General features: G+C 46.1%; 1 protein-coding gene and 1 pseudogene across 1 annotated transcript in view; both read left to right on the top strand.

Annotated features, from left to right (window-relative positions):
• LOC125366476 (zinc finger protein 717-like) overlaps positions 1 to 24325 on the top strand; it is a 158830-nt gene that overhangs the window by 62932 nt on the left and 71573 nt on the right. The gene's annotated exons all lie outside the window — the stretch shown is intronic.
• On the top strand, positions 1456 to 22523 carry LOC125365722 (annotated as a pseudogene).

A 24325-nucleotide genomic window follows, 5' to 3' on the forward strand; every position in this document is an offset into this window, starting at 1 on the left:
AACTGTATGCCACTCTGGAAGCCTCTCTGCCACACCTGGGCGTGCCTAGCACTCCACTGTGGTGCACCACAGTCTCACAGATCATGGGAGCAAGTCCCAGCACCTACCACAAGAAGGCTGAGGTCTGTGCGCCTGGAGCACGGGCACCTGAGGGCGCAGGTCCTAGGAACCCATGGCCCTGGAGAAGGAGGGAGGCGTTTGGCCACTGTCCTCACGGTTCTGGAAATGCTGCCATGATAATGAAAACAGCGTCCACCTCGAGCCCACCTGGAGTCCTGGACCACAGTCCTCTAGGCCTAAGAGCCAGACCTCCAAGGAATCCATGTGGTCTGTGATTGGCCCATTCCTTCCTGATGACACTAGGCCCAGCTGTGATTGGTGCAGTTCCTTCCTGACCTCAAGTGGCATTGTGAAGTGCCTGCAGGGCCTACAGAAGGCAGTTAGTTGCCCTTGTCCGTTGCAGTGCTGAGAGATCTCCTTTGATGACTGGACTAAATCAGAGTTAGGTTTTTTGTATTCCAAGAGTGAGAATAATCCACTGAGGAGCAAACTTCCTTCCTGTAGGTCTTGCCTCTCCTCAAGAGTTAAGCATCAAGCCTCCGCACAGGCTTTAGGCTTTTCTGCCAGCCTCAGGCTCTGGACGCCTCCTCAGGCCTGAAGCTCTGGACTCCTCCTCAGTCCTCAGGCCTTGGACTCTCACTCCACCTAGGATGCTCCCTCAGGCCTCAGGCTCAGGTCCCATGCCGCTCAGCTTCTCCCACCAGCCCGGTTCTGCTCCATTTGCTCCTCTGAGGGCCGGGTTGGCCATGCTGATCTTCCAGCAGATGGCCAGTTTGGCTCTGCCCCACTCCTCTGCCGGCATTCACTTCTGTCCTCCTGTTCTTCTCTTCTCTTCCTCTCCCACCTTCTTCTATTCTCTCCGCTGCTGCCCAGGCAAGCAGCCGTGTATATAATCGAGGCTCTCAAGCCCCGCCCTCTCCAATCAACAGACCAATTTGGAGTGCAACCATGGCTGTGGGGGGGGGCGCGGGACATCCTAGGTTGCCCCTCCCTTATTCCTGACACAGCCTAATACCACGCCCGCTCCTATGTCCTCACAGTGACACAGCAGGGGTAGGATTTCCCTTCCCAGTGGGTTACTACAGGTTGATGCTTTTACTTGGGGGTGGGAGGAGAGGGAGGCTTTTTGTTGGGTGGGTTTGGGAATTTCCGTTATTCTGTGGCTTATATTGTGCTAATTTCAGTTAAGATATACTACCATTGAATTGACTTAGCTAAGTTTAATTAAGATTTGATACCCTCCACAATGATTTATTTAGTTTTGATTACAATTTGCTACCTGCCATATTAGGTAAGTATAGTTCAGAGTTACTACCTACCATATTTAGTGAGCTAAGTTTGGTAAAGGTTGGATCCTTGTCATTCCATAAAGAAAATAGAGTCAAATGACAGCGAATGCACTACATTCTCCTCCAAGAGGAGGAGATTCTTGCCAGCCAATACCATGTACAGCAGATCATTGGCTATGGCAGCTATGGGGAGGTGAAAGCCTGTCACTGCCTCACAGAGTGAGAAATGAGGTGGATGTTGTTAAGACTGAATCACACATGATCAGGGTGTACCAAATGATCCAGGGTGAAGTATATGTCTACCTGGTGATGGAAATGGCCACCAAGGGAAACTTGCAGAGGTGGATTGGAGCTTCTAGCTGCCTTTTTGACAATGAAGCCAGGAGGGTTCTGAAGCAGTAAGTGCTGTGCAGTACTTTCAACTGAATGGAGTTGCACACCTGGACCTAAAACCTGACAACATCCTACTGCATGAAAATGGCAATGCCAAGGTCAGTGACTTTGGGATAAGCATGAGGATTTCCCCTGGACAGTTGCTCACAGAAACGTGTGGTGCCTACATATTCCATGCCCCTGAAATGTACCTTCTACAAGAATGTGATGGCTTCAAGATGAATGTCTGGGGCCTGGGCACTATCTTGTTTTTTGTGATTACAGGAAAATTCCCATTTAAAGGGAACACTTCCACCCAGCTCTGTACACAAATTATAGAGAGCAGATATGAGGTACCATATCACCTGACTGGAAGATGACATAACATCCTTTCACAGCTGCTAACTGTAGACACACAGTAGAGGCCAGATATCCACCACATAATGGCTCACCCATGGTTTTGATGGGGTTGAGGAAGGCTGTCTCTTTCCAGATGAGCCACTGCCCAACCAGAGAGACCCAACAATTGTCACCAGAAAGTGTGCCATGGGATATGACGAACCATAGATCCACAAATCGGTACTACAGAGAGCATTTGATGATGTGATGGCTACTTACTTTCTGATAAAAGGTGGTTTATAACAAGATAGTGCCAGGCCTGTGAAAGCTAAATCAGTGCACCTGGATGTTGAAACATACCAAAACTTTCCACCTTCCAAATACAGAGGAGAACAGGTTTACCTGCCCTGCGTCATTGTTTGCCATTACCATCTCAGTTTCTGCTATCCTGTAATGAGAAGCCGAAGACAGGCAGAAGTACCTCCCTGCCTGCCATTCCCCTCTGCTTCCTACAAAGGAGCTCCAGTCCCAGCATCCACTCACACTATAATTCAGTAGTTGTCCTCCACTGCTCCTCCCTCCTGGAGAGCTATGAGGAGACAGAGAGCTGTAAAGCAAAAGCAGTTCAGAGGTGTTTGTGTTCCAGTTGAAAACTAGCTAAATGACCTCAGCTATTAAGCTTGAATTCATTTTTAATTCTAGTGTATAGACTCATAGTGTGTAGACAAATCACTATTCTCTTTATTTAGGAATGGACATAGTATAAATCTGTGAATGCTATAATCTATGAATCTATGAATTCCATAAGCAATCGGTAAGAATCTATACAAGTAATTTTATAAGTATGTTATAATTTCATGCATCTTTAAAAATCTAAACCTAAACTAAATCTAAACCCCCCAAACCTTTATGTGTAAAAAAAAGAAAACCATCATATATAACTTCTGGTGAAATTGTTGAATTCTGTCAACAATCACCTCAGACCCTCCTGTGAACAAGAGCCTCAAGAGTGATTACACTGCCTGTGCCCAAAGCCCCTGCCCCCCCACAATGAGGTCCAGAGCACAAGGAAACTGAGAACAGTCAAGTTGTGCATGTTGTGCCAAGCCGCGAAACCACCACCAAGAAGAACACCGAGACTCAGACATTCCGAAATGCAAAAGCAAGGCAAGGCTTTATTTAAGCGAGGTGCAACTCGGGCCTCGTCCTACCCACCGACACAGCGGAGGTTAGGAGGGAGCCTCGAGCTGTGGTTACACAGGGCTTATAAAGGCAAAGAACAAGGTTACAACAATCAGGTGTTCAAGCAAGCAAGATTAGGACACAGGTACAAATCTGATTGGCTCAGGGTTGATTCTAAAATGGGGTTCACGTGGTAAAATGGGGCCTAACCTCAAAGTCTGGCACTTCATTTCCCCCTTTTTCTTTTTGGTACCATGGGAGCCAATCATGGCTCCATTCTGTCCATTTCAATGGCTTGCATGTCTAGGGGATGATATAGAGGTAAGGCATGGGCCAGTAGGGCCCAAAGTAGTATCCGAAAATATCTCTGGTCCCTCGTTTTTAAAGGGGGGCTGATGGGTGAAGATCATCCATCTTCTGTAACTTCTTCAGGCTGACTCAGGGGCGTTGACCTTACCTAGCCAGGAACCTATAGCCTTACCAAGGGACTGCAGGATTACTGCAAACTGAAAATTAACTTTCAGCTATACAGACTTACCATTAGCTGTATAGTGTTTAGTATCCAAATGTAAGCAACAAAATAGTACATAAACTTCTCAGCTGTGCTCTAAGGGTCGGGTGGCTATACCCGTATTCCTGAGCAAGCCCAAAACTACCTAAAATAAGGGGGTCACCTCCCTTTGGAGTGAGCTGCCAAAATAACATTAACATTAGCCTGGGTAGCAAGGAAAGAAGGCAAAAAGAAAATTATAACAATATTCAGTCTAACTTTCTTTTCTTGAGGCGAAGGTGAAGCAGCTGAGTCGGGTGCTTTGAGACTTCCCATCCACCACGGTAGTCGTCGTCCAGGGCAAAAGGTTCAGCTGGCCTGGCGTGGCAGCAATGGACCCAAGTGGTGATGCCATCTACCTTAAGGGCAGTGGGAGTAGTCAGTAGCACCACGTAGGGTCCCTTCCATCGTGGTTCTAAGGATTTGGGGTTATGCCTCTGGATGAACACCCAATCCCCTGGTCTGAATAAATGGGGGGTAGGGACAGAAGTGGAATCATATAATGCCTTAAGTTGGGGCCACATTTTCTTGTGCACGAGCTGCAAATAATCAAGTTTACACAAAAATTCAGTATCATCCAAATCAGCAAGCAATTCAGTCTGAAGGCTAGGGATAATGGGTCGGGGGGTACCCGTACATTATTTCAAAAGGAGTAAAGCCAAGTTGATAGGGAGAATTTCTTACCCTAAGTAGAGCAAAAGGAAGGAGTGACACCCAGTCTGCACCAGTCTCTAAGGCCAATTTAGTTAAGGTTTCTTTTAGAGTCCGATTCATTCTCTCTACCTGTCCTGAACTCTGGGGTCTATAAGCACAATCCAATTTCCAGTCCGTCCCCAGTGCAGCGGCTATTCCCTGACTTAGTTTTGAGACGAAAGCCGGTCCGTTGTCTGACCCAATGGTGGATGGGAAGCCATACCTGGGTAGGATTTCTTCCAGGATCTTCTTAGCCACTATATTCGCAGTCTCATGCTTTGTTGGATAGGCTTCCACCCATCCTGAAAAGGTGTCTACAAAAACTAGCAAATATTTGTATCCAAATTTTCCAGGTTTGATTTCTGTGAAATCTACTTCCCAATACACGCCTGGCCTATCCCCATGGAGGCGAGCTCCTTTAGTAACTTGTTGATTGGGGGCATTGGTAAGCTGACAGGCCTTGCACTTTTTAACAATATCTTCAGTAAGTTGATCTCCTTGTCTAATTTTTACTTTGGAATGTCGGAGCAAGTCCTGCATTCTTCGGGTTCCTATGTGAGAAGCTCGGTGGATTCTTTTAAGGATCCCCTTACCCAGCCTTTGTGGCAAGATAAGTTTCCCTTCACCAGTTTTCCACCAGTCATCGTTTCCTTCTCTGTCCGGGGTTTTGTGGGTCATGGGAATTTTTTTTATCCACTCCAAGTCTTCTTGGGAATACTGGGGTACAGGAGGCAAAGCTCGTGGTCCTGGGTCTACTAGAGTCAATACTTCTGCTCTGGGCTGGAAGGGCTGCTTCCTTAGCTGCCTGGTCGGCCAGATTATTCCCTCTAGTCACCGAATCAACTCCCTTTTGATGACTCGGGCAATGCATAATGGCAATCTTTGCTGGTTCCCATAGGGCCCGGATGAGGCTTAAAATCTCCTGTCTGTTTCTAATGGCCTTTCCTTCAGCTGTCAGTAGCCCCCTTTCTTGGTAAATGGCTCCATGGATGTGTACAGTGGCAAAAGTGTACCGGCTGTCTGTATAGATATTTAGTCTCATTCCTTTTCCCATCTGTAAAGCTTTTGTTAGTGCCACTAGTTCTGCTCTTTGTGCAGAAATCCCCTGAGGGAGTGCCTCTGCCCACAATATCTCAGTGTCCGTAGTAACCGCCGCACCCGCATACCTTTTTCCATCTCGAATGAAGCTGCTGCCATTGGTGAACCAGGTGTGCTCGGCATGTGATAGCGGTAAATCCAGCAAGTCTGGCCGGAGGCTATGTGTTTGGGCCAGGATCTGCTCACAATCATGCAGGGGCGCTTCCAGATCCGGATCCGGCAGCAGAGTTTCTGGGTTTAATGCTGTTGGTACACAGAAGCTGATATGTGCCGGGTTAAGTAACAACGTTTGGTAATGGACCATGCGGGCATTGCTCATCCATCGGTCAGGTGGTTGTTTTAGCACCCCCTCTAGAGCATGTGGAGTGGCCACAGTCAGGTTCTGTCCCAGAGTCAACTTATCTACATCTTTTACCAAGAGGGCTACTGCAGCTATTATTCTTAAGCACGGAGGCCACCCAGCGGTGACAGGATCCAATTTCTTTGACAAATAGGCGACCGGTTGTCTCCAGGGCCCAATTGGCTGGGTGAGCACCCCTTTTGCTATTCTTTCTTTTCGGCCACAAACAATGTGAATGGTTTATTCACGTCAGGTAGGCCTAAGGCTGGGGCTTCTAGAAGGCTTTTCTTGATTGCCTCAAAGGCTTTTTGCATCTGCTCAGTCTAATGAAATTCTGGGAGGTTTTTGGTGGCTTCATATAAAGGCTTGGCCATCTCAGCAAACCCAGGTATCCACAGCTGGCAAAAACCCGCTGTTCCCAGGAACTCTCTGACTTGTCTCGCTGACTTAGGCACAGGAATTTTTAGCACAGTCTCTTTACGTGCATCTGACAGCCAATGCTTGCCCTCTTTTAATATGAAGCCCAGATAGGTGACTTCAGGTTTACAAATTTGTGCCTTTTTAGTGGAGGCCCTATAGCCCAAATTGCCAAGAGTCTTTAAGAGCCTAGCTGTTCCCTTTTGACAACTATCCTTGTCTGGAGCAGCTATTAACAAATCATCTACATATTGCAATAGACTTATTTCAGTATTTTGGGAGCGGTACTCACTTAGGTCTTCATGTAACGCCTCATCAAAGATTGTAGGCGAATTCTTGAATCCTTGAGGCAGCCTGGTCCAGGTCAATTGACCGCTTATCCCGATTTCAGGATCGTGCCAAGTAAATGCAAAGTAGCTTTGGCTCTGTGAGGCTAAGGGCAGGCTAAAGAAAGCATCCTTTAGATCCAACACAGTATACCACACATGGCTCGGTGACAGGGAGCTCAGCAGGGTATATGGGTTTGGGACTGTTGGATGAATGTCCATTACTCTCTTGTTAACTTCTCTCAAGTCTTGCACTGGTCTATAATCATTGGAATTAGACTTTTTTATAGGCAACAATGGAGTATTCCAGGCTGACTGGGTGGGCTTCAGAACTCCTAAATCTAACAATTTTCTGACGTGAGGAGTGATCCCCTTCTTTGCTTCTAGTGACATAGGGTACTGGCAAACTCTTACTGGGTCAGCTCCGGCTTTAAGATTGGAAGACGATGTTTTGCCAGTCCCATTCCCCCAGTTTCTGCCCATGCTTGGGGAAACGCCTGTAGCCACTCATTTTCCGGAGACTCGGGCTTGAGATGCTGGTATAGCCTATACTCTTCTTCTAACTTGCTAGTTATTAGTATACTAACAGGCTTTTCTCTTGAGTTCGTCACAGAAGTCCCACTGCCTGTGAACTGTATCTGAGCTTTCATTTTCGTTAAGAGATCACGTCCAAGCAATGGATAGGGGCAGTCACGGATGACTAAAAATGAGTGGGTTACCTGGCCCGCTCCCAAGTCCACTGTTCTTCGAGTAGTCCATTTATAGGGTTTAGTGCCCGTTGCACCTTGGACCCATGTTGTTTTAGTGGACATCGGCCCTCTCGGGGCTAGTAATACTGAATTTTCTGCTCCCGTATCTACCATGAACATGACTGGATTCCCCTCCACTTTTAATGTTATCCTGGGCTCAGGGAGGGGATCTGAACCCCGACTTCCTCAGTCACTGTCCTCAGCCATCTCTAAGGTTGACAACACTCTTGATCCTACTTTATGTTTTTCTTCCTTTTTCTGGGCTAGCTCTGGGCAGTTTTTGATCCAATGCCCCTCCTTCTTGCAATAAGCACATTGATTCTTCCCCATCCTTGGTTGGGGTTTGGGCTTTTGCTCCTTACTTGGAGAGGAGGACTGTCTAAAGTTTCCTGCCTGCATAGAGGTCAGGATTTCCCTGAGTTCCTTCTGTTGTTGTTCCAAAATCCTAGCCAGACTCCTTTCCTGTCTTCGTTCTCCTGTTTCTCTCTTATTATAAACCTTTTCCGCCACTGCTACTAGATCCCTAATAGATTTTTCCCCAAGCCTGTCTAGAGCCTGCAATTTCCGCTTTATGTCCGGTGCGGCTTGATTTACGTAGGCAAACATAATCATCTGAGCAGATTCCTGGGTCTAAAGATCATATGGGGTGTATTGACTAAAGGCGTCCATAAGACGCTCAAGGTATGCTGCCGGACTTTCACTTTCTCCCTGTCTGATATCATAAACTTTGGCCATATTGGTAGGTTGGCGAGCCGCCGCCTTGAGACCTGCCAGCAGAGCCTGGTGATAGACAAGGAGTCGCTCCCTACCTTCAGCCGTATTGTAGTCCCATGCTGGTCGGGTCTGGGGAAAATAGGTATCAATCAAAGCAGGATCCATGATGGGTGCTCCGTTGGGGCCAGGGATAAGTCTCCGGGCCGCTTCTTGGATACGACCTCTCTCCTCATTGGTGAAAAGTACCTGTAAAAGCTGGCTACAGGGGCTGGGGATATAGCCTAGCGGCAAGAGTGCCTGCCTCGGATACACGAGGCCCTAGGTTCGATTCCCCAGCACCACATATACAGAAAACGGCCAGAAGCGGCGCTGTGGCTCAAGTGGCAGAGTGCTAGCCTTGAGCGGGAAGAAGCCAGGGACAGTGCTCAGGCCCTGAGTCCAAGGCCCAGGACTGGCAAAAAAAAAAAAAAAAAAAAGCTGGCTACAATCATCCCAAGTGGGCTGGTGAGTGAAAAGTATAGTTTCAAACAAGTGAATTAAGTCCCGAGGTTTCTCAGAAAAGGGGGCATTTGGGGCACGCCAATTGTAAAGATCACTAGTAGCAAATGGCCAGTATTGGAATTGTTGTCGACTGTCCGCATCCACAGGACTTATAGGGCGTAGGGGAAGGGCAATTCTTTGGCGCTGGCGAGTTGATTGAGTGGGGCCCTCCGGGGTGGAGGGCACAGCTGAAACATCTTCCTCAGAGTCCTCCTCTTGGAGAGTTAACTGGGGTGGGGCGTATGGAGGGGGAAGCATTTCCTCCTCTGTGCTTCCTCCCTGGAGGACAGGTGGATATAATTTCTTCTCTCCCCTCTTAGGTTCTCTCTTGTCACCCCGTGTTTTTTTGTGTTTTTTTTTTGGCCAGTCCTGGGCCTTGGACTCAGGGCCTGAGCACTGTCCCTGGCTTCTTTTTTGCTCAAGGCTAGCACTCTGCCACTTGAGCCACAGCGCCGCTTCTGGCCGTTTTCTGTATATGTGGTGCTGGGGAATCGAACCTAGGGCCTCATGTATCCGAGGCAGGCACTCTTGCCACTAGGCTATATCCCCAGCCCACCACCCCGTGTTTTTTGAGTGAATATTGGGGTAGGGGAAGGAGTGGAGGAGGGAGTTGGTAAGAAAGGCCGAACCCAAGCTGGAGTGTCCCTGTCAACTAGTTCCCTCCAGGTGTCTATATAAGGAATCTGGTCTATATAGCCTGAATGAGGGGCTTCGATTAGGCTTTGTAAGGTACTGATCTTAATGATGTCAAAGCTTCCCTCAGGTGGCCAATTAGCTCTCTCAAGGGTGGGCCATTCTGATTTGCACAGGGTAATCCACTTTTCCTCCTTAAGGACCACACCTTGGTTCTGAGCTATCTCCTTGATCTCCTTCCAGTGAGCTAGAGTCAAATCTAGGGGGCTAGATGGAGGTCCCCAAGATAGAACGTTACCCATAGCTCTGATCAGATGTTTAGTCCAAAAGGCTACAAAAGAAAAGAAACCAAAACAATTAATACAGAAGGAAAAAAACATAGGCAAGATCAAGAACAAGAAAAACTGGAGATTTCCCAAGTTGGCCCACACATCCTCCTGCAAGGATGCAGAAAGAGTGAATTCAAGTTGAAAGCGGGGCTCCAGAGATCCCCCTTTAAGGGTGAGGAGTCTGGGACATCCCCCAGTCTCCCCAGGATTGTCAAGTAAGTGCATCTGCTTCGACAACCCCTTCAAGAAATAAGCAAAAGCAAGACAAACAAACAGGCACATTACAGGACAAGACAAATGAACAGGGCTGTTTTCTTACCTTCGGAGTCTGGGGTCTCGGGGGTCTCTGGGGCTATCCCGGACGAGCCCCCAAATGTTGTGCCAAGTCGCAAGACCACCCCCAAGAAGACCACCGAGATTCAGACACTCTGAAATGTAAAAGCAAGGCAAGGTTTTATTTAACGAGCTGCCAACTCGGGCCTCGTCCTACCCACCGACACAGCGGAGGTTAGGAGGAAGCCCCGAGCTGTGATTACACAGGGCTTATAAAGGCAAAGAACAAGGTTACAACAATCAGCTGTGCAAGCAAGATTAGAACACAGGTACAAATCTGATTGGCTCAGGGTTCGATTCTAAAATGGGGTTCACGTGGTGGGGCCTGACTTCAAAGTCTGGCACCTCAGTGACCGAGGGTAAAGTGCTTGCCTCACATACATGATTTCCTGGCTTGGATTCCTCAGCACCACATGTAGAGAAAAAGGAAAAGGTGGTGCTGTGGCTACCCTTGAGCAAAAAAGAAGCTAGGGACAGTGTTCAGGTCCTGAGTTCAAGCCTCAGGACTGGGGGGAAAAAGAGTCTTGTGTGCACATTATACAGGCTCTGAAATCTGAGGATCATGTTTTAAAGCCACTGCAGGCAGAAAGTCCATGAGACTCATCTCCAATTAACCACCAAGAGGCAGGAAGTAGTAGACCTCTAGGCATTAGCAAAACACAGCAAGTTCAAGCCCACCACTGCTGCTCACTAAAACAAGTCTCATGGACTTTCCTGCCCAGGCTGGCTTTGAGCCACAATCCTTAGATTTCAGTGAACTAAGTGAAGTGCCAGACTTTGAAGTTAGGCCCCATTTTACCACGTGAACCCCATTTTACCACGTGAACCCCACTTTAGAATCGAACCCTGAGCCAATCAGATTTGTACCTGTGTCCTAATCTTGCTTGCTTGAACACCTGATTGTTGTAACCTTGTTCTTTGCCTTTATAAGCCCTGTGTAATCACAGCTCGAGGCTCCCTCCTAACCTCCGTTGTGTCGGTGGGTAGGACGAGGCCCGAGTTGCAGCTCGCTCAAATAAAGCCTTGTCTTGCTTTTGCATTTCGGAATGCCTGAGTCTTGGTGGTCTTCTTGGTGGTGGTTTCGCGGCTTGGCACAACACTAAGCAGGTAGGATTACAGGTTTGAGCCATGCTTTAAACATCTTTAATTGGCTCCTGTCTTCTTTTGGTTTCCTTTTCATTCACTTCATTGTTCATTTTTTCTTCTTTAGTTCAGGTCCACTGGCCTGGTGGTAGGGCCTAACCACTCACCCTCACTTGCTTATGGTTTTGATTTTGTTTTAGCTTGAACATAGCAGGCTCTAAAACTTAGGCTATCCTACTACATTCTGCCTTTTTTTGTTTTGTTTTTGTGCTAGGGCTTGAACTGAGGGCCTGGTTACAGTCCATGAGTTCTTTTTTTATTTTTAATGTGGCTGCTGGTCCTTAGGACTTGAACTCAAGGGCCTGCGACTCCCCCTGAGGTGCTTTGTGTCTTTTTTGTGGTTGTTGTTCTAATGAATTTAATTCAAATCTAGCAAGTTCTACTACTTAAGCCTAAGCTCAACTTCTGTCTGTTGTTTTTCATATTTTTTTGTTTTCTTTTTGTGGTGGTTAATAGGTGAATAGAGTCCCGTGTGAAACCAAGAGAACTACAAAGCCAGCCAGGTCAAGAAAGGCCATAAGATTCTTATCTCCAATTAACCACCAAGAGGCAGGAAGTAGTAGTGCTCTAGCCTTGAGCAAAACACCTAAAATTCAAGACCACCACTGAAATAAGTCTCCTAGACTTTTCTGCCCAGGCTGGCTACAAACCATGATCCTCAGATTTCAGTGACCAGGAGCAGCTTGGATTACAGGTGTGAGTCTAGACTTTAAAATCTGTAATTAGCTCTTCTTCACCTCCCTTTCCATTTATGGTTTTACTTATCTTTTCTTCTTAAGTCTAGCAAGGCTTCATACCTTGAACCACAGCTCAATTACTTTACTCATCTATTTTTGTTTTGGTGCTGATCCTAGGCCTTGAACCCAAGGCCTACTCAATGTCCCTGTTTGTGTGTGTGTGTGTGTGTGTGTGTGTGTGTGTGTGTGTTTTGTTTAAAGCCAGCAGTCTCTTCCATTTGAGCCAAAACCCAATCTATGCCTTTTTTTTTTCTTAATTCCTTTTTCTTTTCGGTCATGGGCCTTAACCTCTGGGCCTGGGCACTATCCCTGAGCTCTTCAGCTCAAAGTTAATGCTACCACTTGAACCACAGCATCACTTCTGGCTTTCTGTTGGTTAATTGGAGAGAAGAGTCTCATGGACTTTTCTGCCCAGACTGGCTTTGAACTGTGATCCTCACAACTCAGCTTCCTGAATAGTTAGGATGACAGGTGTGAGACACTGGTGCCAATCGTCTTTGCTTTTCTTTTATCTTTCTTTTTTTCTTTTCTTGCTTTTTTTCCCAATGAATTTCTGGATTGCTTCATCTATTTCATTAAAAAATGGTGTTATGATATTAATGGGTATTGCATTGAATGTGTAGATAGCCTTTGGCAATATTGCCATTTTGACAATATTAATCTCCCAATCCAGGAGCATAGGAGGTTTTTCCATTTCCTTAGTGCTGCCTTAATTTTGTTTTTCATGTTTTTAAAGTACTCATCATAGAGGTCTTTCACTTCTTTGGTTAAGGTTTTTCCTGGGTATTTTATGTTTTTTGAAGCTATTGCAAAAGGAGTTGCTTTCCTGATTTTGGCCTCGGTCTTTGGGTCATTGGCATATAGAAAGGCCATTGATTTTTGAGGGTTTATTTTATATCCTGCTACTTTGCCAAAGTTTTGGATCAGCCCTAGTAGCTTGGGAGTAGAGTCTATAGGGTTCTTTAGGTATAGGATCATGTCATCTTCGAAGACAGAATGTTTAACTTCATCTTTTCCTATTTGGATCCCCTTTATGTTTTCTTCTTACCTAATTGCTCTGGCTAGGAATTCTAGTACTATGTTGAAGAGAGGAGAGAGTGGACATCACTGTCTTGCTCCTAATTTTAAAGGGAAAGGCTTCAGCTTTTCACCATTTAGAATTATGCTTGCTGTTGGTTTGTCATAAACTGCCCTTATTATATTCAGGAATGTTCCCTGGAATCCCAGTTTTTCCAGGGCTTTTTATCATGAATGGGTGCTGGATTTTATCAAATGCCTTTCCCGCATCTAGGTATATAACTGTTACGCCAAGTTGCGAAATGACCACCAAGAAGACCACCAAGACTCAGACGTTCCAAAATGCAAAAGCAAGGCAAGGCTTTATTCAAGCGGGCCGCGGCCCGGGCCTTGTCCTACCCACCGACACAGCGGAGGTTAGCAGGAAGCCCCAAGCTGTGATTGCACAGGGCTTATAAAGGCAAAAAACAAAGTTACAGCAATCAGGTGTTCAAGCAAGATTAGGACACGGGTACCTTCAAGACATTCTGGGGACGATTAGAGTTAAGCATTCCCAGGCGGTTAGAGTTATTGACCGGCTGGGCCCTAATAAGCTTGCCCTGGGTTTGCTCATAGTTTAAACAGACAACAAAATGGGGGCTTCCTGAAAATGGGGTTTACTTTAACTCTTCATTCCCCCCTTCAATATCCAGGTGATTCTTTCCCTTGCTGCAGTTGATGTGGTGGATTACTTACTTGACTTGCGTATACTGAACCAACTTTGCATCCCTGGGATGACTCCAGTTTGATCATGGTATATTATTTTTTTTGATGACCTGTTGAAGTCGATTGGCCAGAATTTTGCTGAGAATTTTAGCATCAATGTTCATCAGGGAAATTGGTCTATAGTTCTCTTTCCATGATGAGTCCCTGCCTGGTTTTGGGATGAGGGTTATACTGGCATCATAGAATATGTTTGGTAGCAAAATTTGTCTTTCAATTTCATTGAAGAGTTTAAGAAGTATTGGTGTGAGTTCTGTTTTGATGGCCTTGTAGGATTCTGCTGTGAATCCGTCTGGACCTGGGCTTTTCTTGAATGGGAGATCTCTCATTGCCGTTTCTATTACAATGCTCTGTTCATTTTAACATCTGTAATTGGCTCTTTGTGCTCTTCTACCCTGATTAGTGTGTGTGTGTGTGTGTGTGTGTGTGTGTGTGTGTGTGTGTATTATAGTTAAGTAGTTTGTCCTGGCCCTAGATCTCTGGGACTAATCACTATTATTTAGCTTTTTCACTCAAGGCTGTTGCTTTACACTTGTGCCACAGCTCTGCTTCCAGCTTTTTCCTGGTTGGAGATAAAAGCCTCATGGTTTTTCCTGCCCAGGTGGGCTCTGAACCACCATCTTCAGATTCCATTTTCATGCCTAGCTAGGATTACACGTCAGCCACCAATGCCTGTCTCAATTTATTATTAATTGGTTCTTCCACTCTGGTTTTTATTCATATTATTATCATTATTATTATTTTGTGCTTGTTATAAGGCTTGAAATCAGGGCCTGGGCACTGTCCAAGAGGTTTGTCTGTGCAATAACCAGCTGGGCAGGAATTCCTTCTGTGTGTTGACATCATTGCCATAGTGACAATTCCAAGTGGGCTGGGCAGCTGTGTGTGTGTGTGGGGGGGGGGGGATCAGAAGGCCCCGGTGGCAGGAGTTGGAGCTGGGTGTGGAGGATTGAACAGGAAGAGAGTGGAGAGGGAAAGATCCAGAGGTACCTGCCAGAGGAGCAGAGCTGAGCTGAGCAGCTGAACGGGTATCTGAGAAAGCCTGAGCCTGCCTGTTGAGAGACCTTTGATGGAATAGAGACCTGGGGCCTGTGTAGGGTCCTAGAGGCCTGAGGCCTGCAGAAGGCCCGATGCCTGTGGAGATGCTTGAGGCCTGTGGAAAGATGAGAGGCCTGAGGACAGGCCTGTGGGAAAGAGGAATAGAAAGAAGCTAGCTCCATTGGAGATTTGGACGTTGAGGTGATTCTTGGTTCTGGGTTTTGGGTAGTTAATCCATGACAAGGTAGTTGCAGGCATGACAAGGTAGTTGCAGGCTGTATTTGGAGGTTGAGGCTGCTCGGGTTCTGTGTTCTGTGCTGTAAATAAAACTCCTTTGCCCCCTTTAGCTGTACCTTCATGGATTTTCTTGCTCTCAAGTAATAACATCTGCAGAGCCCTTCCCTAAAAGCCTCAGCTCAAATTCTGGACTTTTGCTTTTTTGCCTTTCTTGTTGGTTAATTTGAGAGAATTATTTCTTGGGAAAGCCTGGCACTACTCAGGAGGCTGATCTGGAGATTGTGGGTTTGTTATGCCCAAGTCGCGAGAAGACCACCAAGAAGACCACCGAGAGCCAGACGTTCCAAAAGCAAAAGCAAGGCTTTATTCAGGCGAGCTGCAACTTGGGCCTCATCCTACCCACCGACACAGCAGAGGTTAGGAGGAAGGCCCTGAGCTGAGATTTCACAGAGCTTATAAAGGCAAAAACCCAAAGTTAGAGCAATCAAGTGTTCAAGCAAGATTAGGATACAGGTACAAATCTGATTGGCTCAGGGCTCGAGGTATTCCAGGGCGGTTAGAGTTAAGCATTCCCAGGTGGTTAGTTAAGCAGGGAGTTTTCTGACCAGCTGGGCCCTAATAAGCTTGTCCTGCTAGCCGGGATAATTGGTGGCCTGGGTTACTCATAGTTTAAATAGACAACAAAACGGGGACTGCCTGAATATGGGGTTTACTTTACCTCTTCATCCTCGCCTACTGATAGGTAACTCAAGAACCAATTGTGGTTCTCCTTGCTTATTAGTTTGATTCTGACTGAGAATCGGTAGGGACAGGTTGGTATTGTGCCCGCAATACCATAAATTATAGGTGGCGCTTTACTCAGTTGGTAGTGGGTGTGGCTCAGGAGGAGGTCCAGTCTCATAAAGGACCTTTAGCTTGAGCCAGATCTCTTGATGGACTTGCTATAGGGCTCTGAGGGTGGATAAAAGCTCATAACAAATGCGAATGCAAGTTAGTACTTGTGTGACATCACACAAGTCCCTTAGCCCTGCAGATGCAGCAGGTACAGATAAACAGGTTTACACCGAAGCCCCAATTCAGACCCTATTTATATTATAGCCAATTTGATTACATACCAACTTTACCCATATGCTCTAATTTTAAGATATACTGATACCATTTGTTACATACTCAAACTTTCTAGGGATTGTCTTTCTCACTTTTAGCATCCCAAAACCTTTTAATCTAAAGGAAACATTTGTTTCCCCAATTCTCTTTCTAAAGTCTTTCCTTATACAGTTTTATAATCTGTGGCTTATAAAATTTAACATATCCCCACTCACACAATCTTCTACTTCCTCATGCCATCAGCGACTTACTGGAACATTCTGACAATTGACTTTTTAAATCCCTTTCTTATCCAGAGGAACCCTTTTTGTTTTCTCTATCCCTTTTCTAAGGCTTTCTATACTAACTTTCCTCTTTACAATTCCTGGGGATTCGTTGCTGCTAGGGTTTTAAACTGTCTACATTTTCTTTTCCTCTGGTTTGTAGAATCCGGTTTATCTCAACTACATTAAGGCAATTTACTATGGCTCCACCCACAGGCTGTTGGGGAAAACAAAGGTGGGGCAAGGGTCAGTCCAATGGAACTGCTGCTCCTAAGAAGCCAGACCAGAGCCAACTATCATGAGTTACTATTTTAGAGTGGATTTCTCCAGTTTCCAGTGCCTCTAAGTGCCTAAGGTTGGCCAGTGGCATCTGTAAGATCCACCCCCAGGAGGGCTCCATGAAGATGTCCCCAGCAGTTTAAATCTCTGTCCAGTTACCTTGGTACCTGGCACACCTGGTGGCAGTTACCTCCCTCTCTTCTCTGATGTCACACTCTAATCCATCTGGACACATTTTAATACTCTTGGACACACCTCCCACCCCAGGCATTGCCTGGGAGTGACTCTCCAGCCTGTCATACATGCTTTGAATTTAGCAGCAGGCCAGTATGCTTGAAAATTTCATACAATATCCAATTTTATTAATAAAGCTAGTTAACTCCAGTGAATTCAAGAATGTCCCCCCAAGAATTTAAGTTTTAGCAGATCTGAAGCACTTTCCAGCAGAAATCAGCTGTGTTTGATAGAGTCCCATCTGAAGATGTAGATTCTTCCAGATGACTGTTAGACTGTCCTTGATCTTCACTCAAATGGAATGGTCAGGGGCCATGGTGGTGTCAGGCAGCAGTGGCTCCCAGTGGTTCCAGTAGGATGTCACACCTTCTGCTGGGTTACCTGCAACTTTCTCCATAGACTGGTTAGAGAAGCTTAACCTAAGTTTCCTGATTCCTTCTTAAGCACACTAGCTTTTGTAGGCTGGCACATCACTGAATGTCAAGACAGCTTTAGGCAATCAATGGTCCTTGGGTCATTTTGCCAGGTCAGTAAGTTTAAATCAGATATTTCCACTAAGGCTAGGATTTTTTTTAAGCCAACATAGAGGCTTGGCCTGTAACCATTTCTCACAAGTGCAGTCTCTGTATACTGTTACCTCTGTTTTCCATGCCTCTAGTTTATCCTGCCTCACCTTCCCAAAAACACTTCTGGTCCCTTGGTCCTAAAGGGGGGGTGCTGATGGGTGAAGAATCATCCATCTTCTGTAACTTCTTCAGGCTGACTCAGGGACGTTGACCTTACCTAGCCAGGAACCTATAACCTTAGTCTACTTTACCAAGGGGTGCAGGATCAGATGTCCATTAGGAGCCTTACTCCAAACTGGAAATTACAGTAAACATTTTAACTTTCAACTATACAGACTTCTTTTTGGGCTACCACAGTGTAGCCTTTTAACATTCTAGTTTATAAAAGCTTTTTCCTGACTGGCTGGGGAACTGATCTCTGATGACCTAAAAAAATGCCTACATTACCTTTGCAGTCCTTTAACAGATCTCAATAAGGACACAATCTCAGTTCTACAAGCTTTCTTTCCTGAATAGATGTATCAGCTTAAAATTCTCACTTCCAGTTAGGGCTTTGAGCACATGCAGAGGGTTGGGATTTTAAACTATCCTCCCATTTGACAAACTTACCCTTACTACCCACTATCACAGATGACTGGCAAGTTCCTGCCCAGTAGACAGACATGGGCATTAGAAAGGCATGCTTATGAACTATTCTTCTAGGATTTCCCGGCTTTGACTAACTTTTGAAAGGCCAAACAGGAGTGACTCTAGGATCTGACACCATCTCTGCCATCCAAGCAGTGGCTTACTGCCTCTGGATGCTCCATCACTTTTGTCCCAGGAGTGACTTTTCACTGGACTTGGACTCAGGGCCTGAGTGCTGTCCGTCAGCTCTCCAGCTCAAGACTAGCACCCTACCACTTTGAGGCTCAAAGCGACTCACGACTCTGTTCCCAGCACTTCTGCTGGCCAACTAGAGATGAAGACTCTTACAGGGATCTTTCCCTGGCTGGGCTGGCTTCGAACTGCAGATTTCAGATCAGTGAGTCTTACAAGAGGCCACTTTACTCCAAATAAAAGCAACAAGGTGACTGGAGGCTACGGTATGGTGCCATGGAATTGTATTTCACACTTTTGGGTCTCAGTAGACCTTCCTGTTTATCCTTGCCAGAGCCTGGGTCATTTCTTAATCTAAAGAGGAATAAAAAGCTGTGCTGAATCCTACCATAATTCCAGAGACCATAACAGGCAACTAAGAGAGACAAATAATCCAAGTAGTCATACACAGCAAATTGGAATTCCAAAACCACTTTCAAGTTCTCAAGAAGGGAGGGAGCATTAACAGGACAGCAGATGGAGGCCCTGGAACCAGAGGTATCCAAGAATCCTATGGTGATCACTGTAAAGTGTGTGGCGGTGATCAGGAGGCCCTTAGCTCTGTAACCTGGACAGATAGCCACTCTTGCCCCATCTAGCCAGGTGCCAAAGCCCATCCCTGACACCCAGTCATGGTGAAAGCCCAGCATGAAGAATGAGCAGCTCCACAGTCAGAAAATCAAATTCTCTGGGAGAAGAAGCCAGTCTCTCCAGAGTGAGAGAAGTCTTACTTCACATCACTGGATAGTCCAAGTGAAGCAGGAAGGTAAGAATCAGCCCAGAAGATGAGGGGACTCCTCAGAGCTACAACCCTGGAGAGCAGGGTAGTGACTGGGGTCAACTCAGGTGCCCTATCCCGCCAGAGAAGGAACTCTGAGGAGAGGCCCAGGCATGCACAAGGCTGGGACTGAGATGGCCAGCACCTGCATGCTTCAGTAGAAGAGCAGGAGTTAGACCAAGCCAGAAGCCAGCAGGACCACCAGAAGGATGAGATTGAATTGACCCTCCATCCCAATCGGCCTAAATTGACAACTACTAATAAGCAGATCTTCAACAAACCAAGAAAAGCCCTTGTATGTGTTACTCTGGTCAGTGAGTAGACATTTTCCATCACAGGCTAGACATCCTGAAGAGCAAGAGACAGGATGTGGAGAGGCAGCCCACATCAGACAGTCTGGAGATGGAGATAGGGACTGAGTGATTTATACCTGAGCTCATATACCAGGAAGGGGAGGAGTAATGAATTTCCAACAGCTATGAGAACACAGTGACAGAAAGTCTCCGTACTACGCCAGTATTCTCTCCCATAGCAGCAGTCAATACAGCAAGCCTGCAGCTCCCAAGGAGCAGTACCCACACCTTGCTCCCTGTTGCTCTTCCTAGCACCTGGCACTGGGCCTTACATGGGGAGGTGGGGGCTCAGAAGAGACCATAGGAAAACTTATTTCTTTGAAGCTCAAGAACATGATGTGAGGGCTGAAAGTGAGGAAGTGAGTGGCTGGACTGTGAATAAACATTCAGAACAACAACAACAACAAAAATGTAATCATAGCTACCCAGAAGGCTGCGATCTGAGGATCTAGGTTCAAAACCAGGCAGAGAAGGGCTCTTCTCTCCAGGAAACCACCAGCTGTAATTCAAAATAGTAGAACAGCAGCGCTGAGGAAAAGGATCTCAGGAACATTACCCAGGCCCTGAGTTCAAACCCCATGGCAAACAAAAAAATATGAAGTCTCACAAACTTACCTGCTTGAGCTGACTTTGAACTCTGATTCTTAGATCTCAGACTCCTGAGTATCTAGGATTACAGGCGTATGTAAGCCATTGGCACCCAGCTTTTAGACTTGGAGATAATGGATGTTCCTAAAATTGCCATAGTTGCTTTTAATGGACTTGCCACATGCAGAACACGGTCAAAGGTGGGTGCAGAGTGACTCTGCCCAGTGGAGAGGGTAGAGCTGGTCATCTCCATAGGCTGAGTAGCTCAGTCAACATTTGTCTGCCTCTCCCCTGGGTCCCAAGTCAGTAGGGCCTCAGGCCTTCCAGAGCAGCCTTGCAAGTCACTGGGGAATGATGTGTATGTAGACACTCAGTCAACTAATCCAGTAAACAGGATCAGTAGAGCCCAGCCAGATTCATGGGCTGCCAGAGGGCCTTTCACTGAAGGAGATGTGCCTGCATGAGGTTCTTCTGCTCACCACTGACCAGGCTTGAACTGAGGACCTGGGCACTGTACTGAGCTCTTTTACTCAGTCCAGGACTCTACCATTTAGAGCCATAGATCCACTTCTGGTTTACTGGTGGTTAATTGAAGGTAAGAGTCTCACAGATTTTCCCCCAGTCTAGCTTTGAACTGTGATCTTCAGACCTCACCTTCCTGAGTAGCTTGGATCCCAGTCGTGAAGCACCAACACCTGCCTTTTTATTTCGTTTGAGCACAAATTGTTCTGTGTAGAATGTTGATGTTCTGAACATGTTTTGCAGTATTGCTATTATGTTAGTGTTTGCATGAGAGTGTTTTTTTTTTTTTTTTGGCCAGTCCTGCGGCTTGGACTCAGGGCCTGAGCATTGTCCCTGGCTTCTTTTTGCTCAAGGCTAGCACTTTGCCATTTGAGCCACAGCGCCACTTCTGGCCATTTTCTGTATATGTGGTGCTGGGGAATTGAACCCAGGGCCTCATGTATACGAGGCAAGCAATCTTGCCACTAGGCCATATCCCCAGCCCCAAGCTGAGATACTACTTCTTTTTTTTTTTTTTTTTGCCAGTCCTGGGCCTTGGACTCAGGGCCTGAGCACTGTCCCTGGCTTCTTCCCGCTCAAGGCTAGCTAGCACTCTGCCACTTGAGCCACAGCGCCGCTTCTGGCCGTTTTCTGTATATGTGGTGCTGGGGAATCGAACCTAGGGCCTCGTGTATCCGAGGCAGGCACTCTTGCCACTAGGCCATATCCCCAGCCCGAGAGTGTGTTTGTGTGTGGGTGTCTGTGTGCTGGTTCCACAGCTTGAACTTATGGCCTGGGTACTGTCCCTAAGCTTTTTACAAAAGTTTTGTTCAAGGCCTGAAGAGAAATGTACATTTTACCAAAACAAATATCCCTACTTCCAAAACAAGCATGTCCCTTTCATTTTGGGTACCTTCCCCCCTTTCCCCCCACCATGACTCAAGTCTGTAATCCTAGCTTCTATGTGAGGCACTCTGACAGGTTCTACCACAGGGAACAGCAGTCATTTTTCCTCACTCTGTTTCAAGAACTCTTTCTTTAGCTGGGCACCAAGTGGCTCATGTCTATAATCCTAGCTACTCAGGAGGCTGGGATCTGAGGATCACAGATCAAATGTAGCCTGGGCAGGAAAATCACTGTAATATTCTTACCTCCAATGAGCCACTCAAAACCTGGAAGTAGGGCTTTGGCTCAAGTGGCAGAGGGATAGTATTGTGCACAAGAACTCATGGATGGCACCGAGGTCAAGAGTTCAGGCCCCAGTACCCACATAAAATTGTCCCATAGTGCAGAAGTATGACAGTACAAACCAGTAGTCCAACAGTCAGGAGGCTGAGGCAGGAGGAACAAGTATTTGAGGCCAGCCTGGGCTATGTGGTTGAGTTTGAAGCCAACATAGAATACATAGTGAGACCCTGTCTCAGAAAACACAAAGAAACAATTCCTGTGTGATTAATACAATACACCTATCTTCCTAGACATCCAGGTAGATTTGAAAACACACACAATCAGAGACAGCTGACAGGTTTTCTGTGGTCCAAGCCAAGACTGATAACAAATAGCAGGTTAAAACTCTATTTCCTGGTGAGGGGAGCAGAGCCGAGAGTTGAGGCTAAACTCAGGATTTGACAAGACAGCCGGGCTGCCCCTCAGGATCATTAAGGAAATCCAGCGCTTGCTGGAAGAACCAGTTCCTGGCATTAAATCAGAACCAGATGAGAGCAAAGCACCCTTTTTTTTCCCATGTGGTTATTGCTGGGCCTCAGGATTCCCACTTTGAAGGAGGGACTTTTAAACTTGAACTATTCCTTCTAGAAGAATACCCAATGGCAGCACCTAAAATAGGTTTCATTATCAAAATTTATCATCACAATGTAGACAAGTTGGGAAGAATATGTTTAGATATTTTGAAAGATAAGTGGTCCCCAGCACTGCAGATCCTCACAGTTCTGCTATCCATCCAGGCTTTCTTAAATGTTTCTAATCCAGACGATCCATTAGCAAATGATGTAGCAGAGCAGTGGAAGGCCAATGAGCCCAAGCCATAGAAACAGCTAGAGCATGGACTAGGCTTTATGCCATGAATAATAATATTTAAGTCAATCCAATCATCCAATGTACATCAGTTCTCCTGTTCTGCCAAGACTTCTTCCTTTTTTGTTTACACTTAGTGGACACAGTTTTAGAAACATTACAGAATAAAAGTCAGATGTCTTCAGTACTTTGGTGGTTAAATGCACATGCACATCAGCAAATTTATGTCTTGTCTGGATTCACTGTTAAACATGAGCAGAGACTAGAAGTACCACCTGGATTGTTGTGAAACCTATAAAAGCAGTGGCTCTCTGCTTTTATCCATTTTCCCCATCATGGTTTAAGTATAAAGCACTGTGAATGAAGGAAGTTGTTGGGGTTAGCTGTAGGGGTTTGGGTGGGTTTTTTTGTTTGTTTTTTAGGGTAAAGCAGTTTCATTTCAGGGGATCCTACACCCCCTTCCCGTTGATGGGTACCTAATTGTATTGGTTAAAAGTAGCTAACCAGTTCTTTAGAGTACACTCTAGCCAAGTCTAACTTTAAACATCACAGGTGGACAAGCTCGATTGTTTGAACCAACATGGGAATATTAAACATCACAGCCCTCACTACTACCATTGTGTCTTTGCTGTCAAGTGTACATTTTGTCCCTTCAAAAAAAACTTATGACCATTTTGTATGGCTTGTCTGGAAACTTCTGTAAATCTTATGTTTTAGTAAAATATTTTTTTGTTATTCTAAAAAAAAAGCCAATTTCCTGCCTTGATTACGATTCCTTCATAAACCAGGTGCCAGTGGCTCATACCCATAATCCTGGCTACTCAGAAGGCTGAGATCTGAGAATTAAGGTTCAAAAGCAGCCTGGGGCAGGAAATTCTGTGAGGCCCTTATCTCCAATTAACCACCTCCCCCCAAAAAAGCCGGAGCAGAGGTATGGCTCAAGTGGTAAAACACTAGCCTTGAGTATATAAGCTCAAAGAGAGGTCTTAGGCCTTGAGGTCAAGTCCCAGAAGTGGCACAAACATAACTCCTTCCTACAGGCTCTTTCTTAGCTTGGGCTTTGCATGTAGGCCAGGAAGCATGGCTGTGTAGATTTAGAAACACTGCTGCCTCTGTGGGCACCAATGTGCCTCCTGAGCAAGTCCCTCTGAACCCTTTAGCATGTCCATGATTCCTGGGCCGTCTGTAGGCACTGGTCCTCACCAGTCAACACCTGTGGCTTTCTTCAGAGGAGAAAGAGAGCTAGAGGGGTGAGCAATCCGGTTAGAGCAGGAGGTGGAGCTTGTTCTTGCAACTCCACGCTCTCCTACAAGACCAGGCTTTCTGGAATGCCCAATCACCCCTCTTCTATTTCTGATCCTTCTGGTACATCATACAGCTTGCATATAAGTATTTCAGTGGCTCCCTGGGAACCTGGAGGCAGCATCACTTCATTGCTGTCTAGTCTCCCTCTCTGTCCACATACTGTCTTACCGAGTATACCCCCCTTCCCCAGAATACCTTGAGTCTCCCCATGGAAGTACATCTTAGGGACATGGGTGGCAAGTGAGAATCACTGCTGCATCTACTATGTGTGTGTGTGTGTGTGTGTGTGTGTGTGTGTGTGTGTGTGTGTGTGTATCTGAGCCTAGGGCTTACACTGGAGGTCTGGGTGATACCCCTGAGCTTTTTGCTCAACTTGAGCTACAGCTCCATGTCCAGCTTTTTCGTAGTTAACTGGAGATAAGATTCCATTCCACAGTCCACACTATTCCCACTACCTCCCAGACTGAGGCTATGTTTCATTTGTCTTTATGATTTTCTTGTTGGGTTTTCTTGTACATAACCTAATTTACACATTTATATGACATGTTTTCCTCCTGTGGG

This window comes from Perognathus longimembris, chromosome 17 (assembly GCF_023159225.1).
Source record: "Perognathus longimembris pacificus isolate PPM17 chromosome 17, ASM2315922v1, whole genome shotgun sequence".
Classification (NCBI taxonomy): Eukaryota; Metazoa; Chordata; class Mammalia; order Rodentia; family Heteromyidae; genus Perognathus; species Perognathus longimembris.